Genomic DNA, 9,520 nt, shown 5'->3' on the forward strand with positions numbered 1-9,520 from the left:
CCAAGTGTCCGCTAGTTAACCTACATAGTACAAGTGCCCGCTAGGTAACCTAGATAGTCCAAGGGCCTGCTAGTTAACCTATATAGTCCAAGTGCGTGCTAGGTAAACTACATAGTCCAAGTGCCCACTAGGAAACCCAGACAGTCCAATTGCCCGCTAGTTAACCTAGACAGTCCAAGTACCCGATAGGGAACCTACATAGTCCAAGTCCCCGCTGGGAACCTACATAGTCCAAGTGCTCGCTAGGCAACCTACATAGTCCAACTGCCCGTTAGTTAACCTAGTCAAAGTGCCTGCTAGATAACCTAAATAGTCCAAGTGCCCGCTAGGTAACCTAGATACTCCAATTGCCCGTTGGCTAACCTAGATAGTCGAAGTGTCCGCTAGTTAACCTACATACTCCAAGTGTCCGTTCGTTAACCTAGATAGGCCAAGTGCCCGCTAGGTAACCAAGATAGTCCAAGTGCCCGCTAGGGTATGTACATAGTTCAAGTGCCCGCTAGGTAACCTAGATTGTCCAAGTGTCCGCTAGTTAACCTACATAGTACAAGTGCCCGCTAGGTAACCTAGATAGTCCAAGGGCCTGCTAGTTAACCTACATAGTCCAATGCCCGATAGGGAACCTACATAGTCCAAGTGCCCGCTGAGGAACCTACATAGTCCAAGTTCCCGATAGGGAACCTGTATATTCCAAGTGCCCGTTCGGGCACCTGTATATTCCAAGTGCCCATAGGGAACCTATATAGTCCAAGTACCCGCTAGGGAACCTACATAGTCAAAGTGCTCGCTAGGGAACCTACATTGTGCAAGTGCCCGCTAGTTAACCTAGATAGTCCAAGTGCCCGCTAGTTAACCTACATAGTCCAAGGTCAGCTAGTTAACCTAGATAGTCCAAGTGACCGCTTGTTACCCTACATAGTCCAAGGTCAGCTAGTTAACCTAGATAGTCCAAGTGCCCGCTAGTTAACCTACATAGTCCTAGAACCTGCTAGTTAACCTAGATAGTCCAAGTTCCCGCTAGTTAACCTATATAGTCCAAGGGCCCGCTAGTTAACCTTGATATTCCAAGTGCCCGCTAGTTAACCTACATAGTCCAAGTTCCCGCTAGGTAACCTACACAGTCCAATTGCCCCCTAGTTAACCTAGACAGTCCAAGTACCTGATAGGGAACCTACATAGTCCAAGTGCTCGCTAGGGAACCTACATAGTCCAAGTGCTCACTAGGCAACCTACATAGTCCAAGTGACCGTTAGTTAACCTAGATAGTCAAAGTGCCTGATAGGTAAACTAAATTATCCAAGTGCCCGCAAGGGAACCTACATAGTCCAAGTGCCCGCAAGGGAACCTACATAGTCCAAGTGCCCGTTAGGAACCTAGATAGTCCAATTGCCCATTAACTAACCTAGATAGTCGAAGTGTCCCCTAGTTAACCTACATAGTCCAAGTGCCCGTTCGTTAACGTAGATAGGCCAAGTGCCCGCTAGGTAACCTAGACAGTCCAAGTGCCCGCTAGGTTACCTACATAGTCCAAGTGCACGTTCGTTAACCTAGATAGTCCAAGTGCCCGCTGGTAACCTACATAGTCCAATGACCCGCTAGGTAACCTTGATAGTCCAAGTGCCTTCTAGTTAACCTACCTAGTCCAAGTGCCCGCTAGGTAACCTACATAATCCAAGTGCACAATAGGCAACCTATATAATCCAAATGCCCGCTAGGGAAACTACATAGTCCAAGTGCCCGCTAGTTAACCTAGATAGTCCAAGTGCCCGCTAGTAAACCTAGATAATCCAAGGGCCCGCTAGTTAATCTAGATAGTCCAAGTGCCCGCTAGTTAACCTAGATAGTCCAAGGGCCCGCTAGTTAACCGACATAGTCCAAGTGCCCGATAGGGAACCTACATAATCCAAGTGCCCGCTAGGGAACCTACATAGTCCACGTGCCCGCTAGGGAACTTACATAGTCCAAGGGCCCGCTAGGGAAACTACATAGTCCAAGTGCCCGCTAGGGAACTTACATAGTCCAAGGGCCCGTTAGGGAACCTACATAGTCCAAGGGCCCGTTAGTTAACCTAGATAGTCCAAGTGCCCGCATGGTAACCTAGATAGTCCAACAGCCCGCTAGGTAACCTACATACTCCAAGAACCCGCTAGGTAACGTAGATAGTTCAAGTGCCAGCTAGGTAACCTAGATAGTCCATGTGCCCGCTAGGTTATCTATGTAGTCCAAATGCCCGCTAGGGAATCTACATAGTCCAAGGGCCCGCTAGTTAACGTAGATAGTCCAAGTGCCGCTAGCTAATCTACATAGTCCAAGGGCCCGCTAGTTAACCTACATAGTCCAAGTACCCGCTAGTTAACCTAGATCGTCCAAGTGCCCACTAGGTAACCTACATAGCCCAAGGGCCCTCTAGTTAACCTACATAGTCCAAGGGCCCTCTAGCTAACCTACAAATTCTAAGTGCCCGCTGGGTTATCTATATAGTCCAAATGCCCGCTAGGAAACCTACATAGTCCAAGTGCCCGCTAGTTAACCTAGATCGTCTAAGTGCCCGCTAGTTAACCAGCATAGTCAATGGGCCCACTAGTTAACCTACATAGTGCAAGAGCCCGCTAGTTAACCTAGATCGTGCAAGTGTCTGCTAGTGAACCTACATAGTCCAAGAGCCAGTTAGCTAACCTAGATAGTCCAAGGGCCCGCTAGTTGACCTACATAGTCCAAGTGCCCGCTATTTAACCTAGATAGTCCTAGTGCCCGTTAGTTAACCTAGGGTGTCCAAGTGCCCACTAGGGGACGTACTTAGTCCAAGTGCCCGTTAGCTAACCTAGATAGTCCAAGTGCCCGCTAGTTAAAATTGATCATCCAAGTGCCCGCTAGTTAACCTAGATAGTCCAAGTGCACGCTAGTTAACCTAGATAGTCCAAGTGCCCTCTAGTTAACCTATATCGTCCAAGTGCCCGCTAGTTAACCTACATAGTCCAAGGGCCCGCTAGTTAACCTACGTAGACCAAGGTCCGCTAGTTAACCTAGATACTCCAAGTGCTCGCTAGTTAACCTACATAGTACAAGGGCCCGCTAGTTGACCTAGATAGTCCAAGTGCCCGCTAGTTAACCTAGATAGTCCAAGTGCCCGTTCGTTAACCTAGATAGTCCAAGTGCCAGCTAGGTAACCTAGACTGTCCAAGTGCCCGCTAGGTTACCTACATATTCCAAGTGCCCGTTCGTTAACCTAGATAGTCAAAGTGCCCGCTAGGAAACCTACATAGTCCAAGGGCCCGCTAGGTAACCTAGATAGTCCAAGTGCCCGCTAGGTAACCTAGAGTCCAAGTGCTCGCTAGTTAACCTAGATAGTCCAAGTGCTCGCTATGTAACCTAGATAGTCCAAGTGCCAGCTAGGTAACTTATATTGTCCAAGTTCCCGCTAGGTAACCTAGATACTCACAGTGCCCGTTACCTAACCTACATTGTCCAAGTGCCCGCTAAGCATCCTACATAGTCCAAGTGCCCGTTCGTTAACCTAGAAGTCCAAGTGCCCGCTAGGTAACCTAGATAGTCCAAGTGCCCGCTAGGTAACCTAGATAGTCCAAGGGCCCGCAAGTTAACCTACATAGTCCAAGTGCCTGATAGGGAACCTACATAATCCAAGTTCCCGCTAGGGAACCTACATAGTCCAAGTGCCCGCTAGGGAACTTACATAGTCCAAGGGCCCGCTGGGAAACTACATAGTCCAAGTGCCCGCTAGGGAACTTACATAGTCCAAGGGCCCGTTAGGGAACCTACATAGTCCAAGGGCCCGTTAGTTAACCTAGATAGTCCAAGTGCCCGCATGGTAACCTAGATAGTCCAACAGCCGCTAGGTAACCTACATACTCCAAGAACCGGCTAGGTAACGTAGATAGTTCAAGTGCCAGCTAGGTAACCTAGATAGTCCAAGTGCCCGCTAGGTAACCTACAAAATCTAAGTGCCCGCTAGGTTATCTATGTAGTCCAAATACCCGCTAGGGAATCTACATAGTCCAAGGGCCCGCTAGTTAACGTAGATAGTCCAAGTGCCGCTAGCTAATCTACATAGTCCAAGGGCCCGCTAGTTAACCTACATCGTCCAAGTACCGGCTAGTTAACCTAGATCGTCCAAGTGCCTGCTAGGTAACCTACATAGCCCAAGGGCCCTCTAGTTAACCTACATAGTCCAAGGGCCCTCTAGCTAACCTACAAATTCTAAGTGCCCGCTGGGTTATCTATATAGTCCAAATGCCCACTAGGGAACCTACATCGTCCAAGTGCCCGCTAGTTAACCAACATAGTCAATGGGCCCACTAGTTAACCTACATAGTACAAGAGCCCGCTAGTTAACCTAGATCGTGCAAGTGTCTGCTAGTTAACCTACATAGTCCAAGCGCCAGTTAGCTAACCTAGATAGTCCAAGAGCCCACTAGTTGACCTACATAGTCCAAGTGCCCGCTAGTTAACCTAGATAGTCCTAGTGCCCGTTAGTTAACCTAGGGTGTCCAAGTGCCCACTAGGGGACGTACTTAGTCCAAGTTCCCGTTAGCTAACCTAGATAGTCCAAGTGCCCGCTAGTTAAAATTGATCATCCAAGTGCCCGCTAGTTTACCTAGATAGTCCAAGTGCACTTTAGTTAACCTAGATAGTCCAAGTGCCCTCTAGTTACCCTAGATAGTCCAAGTGCCCGATAGTTAACCTACATAGTCCAAGGGCCCGCTAGTTAACGTACGTAGACCAAGGTCCACTAGTTAAATAAGATACTCCAAGTGCTCGCTAGTTAACCTACATAGTACAAGGGCCCGCTAGTTGACCTAGATAGTCCAAGTGCCCGCTAGTTAACCTATATAGTCCAAGTTCCCGTTCGTTAACCTAGATAGTCCAAGTGCCAGCTAGGTAACCTAGACTGTCCAAGTTCCCGCTAGGTTACCTACATATTCCAAGTGCCCGTTCGTTAACCTAGATAGTCAAAGTGCCCGCTAGGAAACCTACATAGTCCAAGGGCCCGCTAGGTAACCTAGATAGTCCAAGTGCCCGCTAGGTAACCTAGAGTCCAAATGCTCGCTAGTTAAACTACATAGTCCAAGTGCCAGCTATGTAACCTCGATAGTCCAAGTGCCAGCTAGGTAACTTATATTGTCCAAGTTCCCGCTAGGTAACCTAGATACTCAAAGTGCCCGTTACCTAACCTAGATTGTCCAAGTGACGCTAAGCATCCTACATAGTCCAAGTGCCCGTTCGTTAACCTAGAAGTCCAAGTGCCCGCTAGGTAACCTAGATAGTCCAAGTGCCCGCTAGGTAACCTAGATAGTCCAAGGGCCCGCTAGTTAACCTACATAGTCCAAGCGCTCACTTGTTAACTTTGATAGTCCAAGTGCCCGCTAGTTAACTTAGATTGTCCAAGTGCCCGCTATGGATCCTTCATAATCCAAGTGCCTGCTAGGTAACCTAGGTAGTCCAGTGCCCGCTAGTTAACCTAGATAGTCCTAGTGCCCGTTAGTTAACCTAGATAGTCCAAGTGCCCACTAGGGGACGTACATAGTCCAAGTGCCCGCTAGTTAACCTACATAGTCCAAGGTCCGCTAGTTAACCTACATAGTCCAAGTGACCGCTAGTAAACCTACATAGTACAAGTGCTGGCTAGTTGACCTAGATAGTCCAAGTTCCCTCTAGTTAACCTAGATAGTCAAAGTGCCCGCTAGTTAACCTAAGTAGTACAATTGTCCGATAGGGATCCTACATAGTCCAAGTGACCGCTAGTTAACCTACATAGTCCAAGTCCCCGCTAGGTAACCTAGACAGTCCAAGTGACCATTATGTTACCTACATATTCCAAGTGCCCGTTCGTTAACCTACATAGTCCAATTGGCCGCTAGGTAACGTAGATAGCCCAAGTGCCCGCTTGGGAACGTACGTAGTCCAAGTGCCCACTAGTTAACCTACATAGTCCAAGTGCGTGCTAGGTAAACTACATAGTCCAAGTGCCCACTAGGTAGCCCAGACAGTCCAATTGCCCGCTAGTTAACCTAGACAGTCCAAGTACCCGATAGGGAACCTACATAGTCCAAGTGCCCGCTGGGAACCTACATAGTCCAAGTGCTCGCTAGGCAACCTACATAGTCCAAGTGCCCGTTAGTTAACCTAGATAGTCAAAGTGCCTGCTAGGTAACCTAAATAGTCCAAGTGCCCGCTAGGTAACCTAGATAGTCCAATTGCCCGTTGGCTAACCTAGATAGTCGAAGTGTCCGCTAGTTAACCTACATACTCCAAGTGTCCGTTCGTTAACCTAGATAGGCCAAGTGCCCGCAGGGTAACCAAGATAGTCCAAGTGCCCGCTAGGGTATGTACATAGTTCAAGTGCCCGCTAGGTAACCTTGATTGTCCAAGTGTCCGCTAGTTAACCTACATAGTACAAGTGCCCGCTAGGTAACCTAGATAGTCCAATTGCCCATTAGCTAACCTAGATAGTCGAAGTGTCCCCTAGTTAACCTACATAGTCCAAGTGCCCGTTCGTTAACGTAGATAGGCCAAGTGCCCGCTAGGTAACCTACACAGTCCAAGTGCCCGCTAGGTTACCTACATAGTCCAAGTGCACGTTCGTTAACCTAGATAGTCCAAGTGCCCGCTGGTAACCTACATAGTCCAATGGCCTGCTAGGTTACCTTGATAGTCCAAGTGCCTTCTAGTTAACCTACATAGTCCAAGTGCCCGCTAGGTAACCTACATAATCCAATTGCACAATAGGTAACCTAAATAATCCAAATGCCCGCTAGGGAAACTACATAATCCAAGTGCCCGCTAGTTAACTTAGATAGTCCAAGTGCCCGCTAGTAAACCTAGATAGTCTAAGGGCCCGCTAGTTAATCTAGATAGTCCAAGTGCCCGCTAGTTAACCTAGATAGTCCAAGGGCCCGCTAGTTAACCTACATAGTCCAAGTGTCCGATAGGGAACCTACATAATCCAAGTGCCCACTAGAGAACCTATATAGTCCAAGTGCCCGCTAGGGAACTTACATAGTCCAAGGGCGCGCTAGGGAAACTACATAGTCCAAGTGCCCGCTAGGGAACTTTCATAGTCCAAGGGCCCGCTAGGGAACCTACATAGTCCAAGTGCCCGTTAGTTAACCTAGATAGTCCAAGTGCCCGCTTGATAACCTAGATAGTCCAACAGCCCGCTAGGTAACCTACATACTCCAAGAACCCGCTAGGTAACGTAGATAGTTCAAGTGCCAGCTAGTTAACCTAGATAGTCCAAGTGCCCGCTAGGTTATCTATGTAGTCCAAATGCCCGCTAGGGAATCTACATAGTCCAAGGACCCGCTAGTTAACATAGATAGTCCAAGTGCCGCTAGTTAATCTACATAGTCCAAGGGCCCGCTAGATAACCTACATAGTCCAAGTACCCGCTAGTTAACCTAGATCGTCCAAGTGCCCGCTAGGTAACCTACATAGCCCAAGGGCCCGCTAGTTAACCTATATAGTCCAAGGGCCCGTTAGCTAACCTACAAAGTCTAAGTGCCCGCTAGGTTATCTATATAGTCCAAATGCCCGCTAGGGAACCTACATAGTCCAAGTGCCCGCTAGTTGACCAACATAGTCAATGGGCCCACTAGATAACCTACATAGTGCAAGAGCCCGCTAGTTAACCTTGATCGTGCAAGTGTCTGCTAGTTAACCTACATAGTCCAAGTGCCAGTTAGCTAACCTAGATAGTCCATGGGCCCGCTAGGTGACCTAGATAGTCCAAGTGCCCGCTAGTTAACCTAGATAGTCCTAGTGCCCGTTAGTTAACCTAGGGTGTCCAAGTGCCCACTAGGGGACGTACTTAGTCCAAGTGCCCGTTAGCTAACCTAGATAGTCCAAGTGCCCGCTAGTTAACATTGATCATCCAAGTGCCCGCTAGTTAACCTAGATAGTCCAAGTGCCCTCTAGTTAACCTATATCGTCCAAGTGCCCGCTAGTTAACCTACATAGTCCAAGGGCCCGCTAGTTAACCTACGTAGACCAAGGTCCGCTAGTTAATCTAGATACTCCAAGTGCTCGCTAGTTAACCTACATAGTACAAGGGCCCGCTAGTTGACCTATATAGTCCAAGTGCCCGCTAGTTAACCTAGATAGTCCAAGTGCCCGTTCGTTAACCTAGATAGTCCAAGTGCCAGCTAGGTAACCTAGACTGTCCAAGTTCCCGCTAGGTTACCTACATATTCCAAGTACCCGTTCGTTAACCTAGATAGTCAAAGTGCCCGCTAGGAAACCTACATAGTCCAAGGGCCCGCTAGGTAACCTAGATAGTCCAAGTGCCCGCTAGGTAACCTAGAGTCCAAGTGCTCGCTAGTTAGCCTACATACTCTAAGTGCCCGCTATGTAACCTAGACAGTCCAAGTGCCCGCTAGGTTACCTGCATATTCCAAGTGCCCGTTCGTTAACTTAGATAGTCCAAGGGCCCGCTAGTTAACCTACATAGTCCAAGCATTCACTTGTTAACTTTGATAGTCCAAGTGCCCGCTAGTTAACCTAGATCATCCAAGTGCCCGCTAGTTAACTTAGATTGTCCACATGCCCACTAGGGATCCTTCATAATCCAATTGCCTGCTAGGTAACCTAGGTAGTCCAGTGCCCGCTAGTTAACCTAGATAGTCCTAGTGCCCGTTAGTTAACCTAGATAGTCCAAATGCCCACTAGGGGACGTACATAGTCCAAGTGCCCGCTAGTTAACCTACATAGTCCAAGGTCCGCTAGTTAACCTAGATAGTCCATGTGCCCGCTAATTAACCTACATAGTACAAGGGCCCGCTAGTTGACCTAGATAGTCCAAGTGCCCGCTAGTTAACCTAGATAGTCAAAGTGCCCGCTAGTTAACCTAAGTAGTACATATGTCCGATAGGGATCCTACATAGGCCAAGTGACCGCTAGGTAACCTAGACAGTCCAAGTGACCATTATGTTACCTACATAGTCCAAGTGCCCGTTCGTTAACCTACATAGTCCAATTGGCCGCTAGGTAATGTAGATAGCCCAAGTGCCCGCTAGGGAACGTACATAGTCCAAGTGCCCTCTAGGTAACCTAGATAGTCCAAGTGCCCGCTAGTTAACCTACATAGTCCAAGTGCGTGCTAGGTAAACTACATAGTCCAAGTGCCCACTAGGTAACCCAGACAGTCCAATTGCCCGCTAGTTAACCTAGACAGTCCAAGTACCCGATAGGGAACCTGCATAGTCCAAGTGCCCGCTGGGAACCTACATAGTCCAAGTGCTTACTAGGCAACCTACATAGTCCAACTGCCCGTTAGTTAACCTAGATAGTCAAAGTGCCTGCTAGGTAACCTAAATAGTCCAAGTGCCCGCTAGGTAACCTAGATAGTCCAATAGCCCGTTGGCTAACCTAGATAGTAGAAGTGTCCGCTAGTTAACCTACATACTCCAAGTGTCCGTTCGTTAACCTAGATAGGCCAAGTGCCCGCAGGGTAACCAAGATAGTCCAAGTGCCCGCTAGGGTATGTACATAGTTCAAGTGCCCGCTA

The sequence above is a fragment of the Tenrec ecaudatus genome, assembly GCF_050624435.1.
Source record: "Tenrec ecaudatus isolate mTenEca1 chromosome 2 unlocalized genomic scaffold, mTenEca1.hap1 SUPER_2_unloc_2, whole genome shotgun sequence".
In the NCBI taxonomy this organism is placed as follows: Eukaryota; Metazoa; Chordata; class Mammalia; order Afrosoricida; family Tenrecidae; genus Tenrec; species Tenrec ecaudatus.